Raw genomic sequence first — 2,482 nt, 5'->3', positions numbered from 1 at the left:
TCCTGACCGTTACATTATACATTGTTTTTTTGTTGTTGTTATAGTTTGATTTTGTTAACACATTTTGTATTCTATTTCTGGCTCTCTCGTGTGTCCCTGTTTTTGTTACGTCGCTTTTGAGCCACGGGGCGTAATAAATGGGGGCTTGTCGAAAGCAGGATCCAATCAACGTGAGGATGATTTGGTTTCATCGTATTTTGTCGTTTTTGATTATTTTGAACATGTTTGGAAACAACTGTTTGGTGACGACGTTTTGAGGGAAATACAGTTTGAATAATTTGACGTCACACAATAAGACATCCTGCAGTGAAAGACTCTCAAGACGTGTTTTTGTTTTTTGCAGAATTACATATTGTCACCTCGCACATTAAAACAATAACGATATTAGTAGATGATAAATATTGCGCACTCCTAGCTCATCATACACCCTTACAAATCAAATTTCTTCTTTTAGACATGTTTAAAATCACAAGCTGACACACAAGCATCAGTTACAACGCAGCTATCATCACTTAGGTCCTGCTCGAGATTCGGGCACTGCTTGATCCATTACACGTGTGTGTTAGTGTCCCAAGGCATGACATGTAACAATGCAAATGAGCATAAACAAAAAAATATGCAATTTGTTCCAGTTTAAAATAAAATATTGCAGTGAATTTTCACACCTGCCATTGCTAACTCTGCATAAGCCCTTTGTTTTACCTTTCTGTGATGCTGTGTCTCTGTGTCTTCAGTCTCTGTTGATTGTGTGACTGTGACGTCTCTGTAGCAGCTCTTATTCACCATCAGCTGATCCTGAGGAAACTGGACTGATGTCTAAATACTGAGAGTCCTACAATAAACACACAGACAGTCACATATGAGTATGAGACATTACTGCTGTCACATCACATCAGCAGATCCAGTTCAGAAAAAACACAGTATATTCATATTACAGCCAGAGATATGAATGAACAACTGATCATAGATTAATAACAGTGAATGATCAACAACTCTCTCTTTATCATTTACACACAGAGACACTGGAAGAGATGAAAATATTCATATATTCATAGATCATCACAGAATTAAACACAGTTTAAAGTACAGAGATTACAGTGAAGCTAAATTATTTTCTTATATTCTCCAATTACACACATATGCGGCCTGTTACTAAACTTTGGCCATTTTAAAAGATTTAAATAATAATATACTCACAATAGTATAATGTCTCCAGTTTATAATGTGGATCATCTTTCAGATCAGAGATTAATCTCACTCCTGAATCTCCTAGATTATTCCCAGACAGATACAGTTCTCTCAGGTGTGAGGGGTTTGATCTCAGAGCAGAAGCCAGAGCATAACAACCTTCATCTGTGACGCCACAATAACTCAACCTGTAGAGAACAATGACACACTCTTCACTCTCTCTGATCAGATCAGTTTAGCTGTGAATCCATTAGTAAAGAGAAAGTACAAATCAATGCATGATGCATCATTGGACTGAGATTTAAAATGTGAAAGAAAACAAACAAAAAAGAAAACATGATCATAAATCATTTAAAGCCTTATTCAAAAAAACAAACAAAAAAATGTATTGCACTGTTAGGATTTTTAATCAAATTTTCTGTCTTATGTAGACAGTCATTCAAATCTGTTAAATCACATTATTCATTACACAGCTGAGCTTTATAGTGCTATTTTGATCTGTATTAATATGTATGGAGTACTGATGTGTGTGTTTCTCCTCCATCACCCAAGGATAGCAAAATATTTTCTTATGTTTTCTTTAATATAAACACCTCTGAAAAAAGCAAATATGTACTCGGGTTGGTCGTCTCAAAAGCCCACTGTCCTTACTCTCCCACTTATCTGACTGGTTTCTTTAGTAATTTTGTCTGATAACAGTCAAGCCTTTGCTAACAAGACGGGCTATTAGCACTTAGTGTAAACAGACAATCCATTTAAAGGTGTTGCTAATGCAGAAACAGCTTTAACATGAGCACAGACGTATACACATGAACAAGAAACAAAGCCACACAATATTTTAGTTTCTGTATCTCTGTATCTTGATTAACAGTTGTCTCATCCAATCAATAGTAAGTATTCCATTCAAAACAATACCTAATTTTTTACTTTTTGTCTGACTTATTGTGTTTTCAGACTTTTTTTGGGTGATTTGTTTTTCACTTCACAAATATTTTACAGTGTGTCATATATAATCTTACCACAGTTTCTCCAGTTTACAGTCAGGATTTTGTAGTACATCAGAGAGCAGATTCACTGAATCTCCTAGTTTATTCCCAGACAGATCCAGTTGTCTCAGGTGTGATGGGTTTGATCTCAGAGCTGAAGCCAGAGCAGCACAACCTTCATCTGTGACGCCACAATAACTCAACCTGTAGAGAACAATGACAGAATGTGAATTGTAGTTGAAGTGTCTGTAGTTTGTTATTGACTCTGGTCTCAGAGCAGGAGAGGAGATATAATGACAAGCATTGCC

General features: G+C 36.0%; 1 long non-coding RNA gene across 1 annotated transcript; it reads right to left on the bottom strand.

The window, feature by feature from the left end:
• Window positions 1-333: 333 nt before the first annotated feature.
• LOC107576461 (uncharacterized) lies at window positions 334-1,320 on the bottom strand. Its single transcript, XR_001608059.1, has 2 exons — window positions 1,198-1,320; window positions 334-832 (listed from the first exon to the last, which is right to left on the bottom strand). It is a non-coding gene; the product is annotated as an uncharacterized lncRNA (long non-coding RNA).
• Window positions 1,321-2,482: the final 1,162 nt, after the last annotated feature.

This window comes from Sinocyclocheilus grahami, unplaced genomic scaffold (assembly GCF_001515645.1).
Source record: "Sinocyclocheilus grahami isolate Dianchi unplaced genomic scaffold, SAMN03320097.WGS_v1.1 scaffold3719.1, whole genome shotgun sequence".
Classification (NCBI taxonomy): Eukaryota; Metazoa; Chordata; class Actinopteri; order Cypriniformes; family Cyprinidae; genus Sinocyclocheilus; species Sinocyclocheilus grahami.
This window is presented reverse-complemented; position numbering and strand designations above follow the sequence as displayed.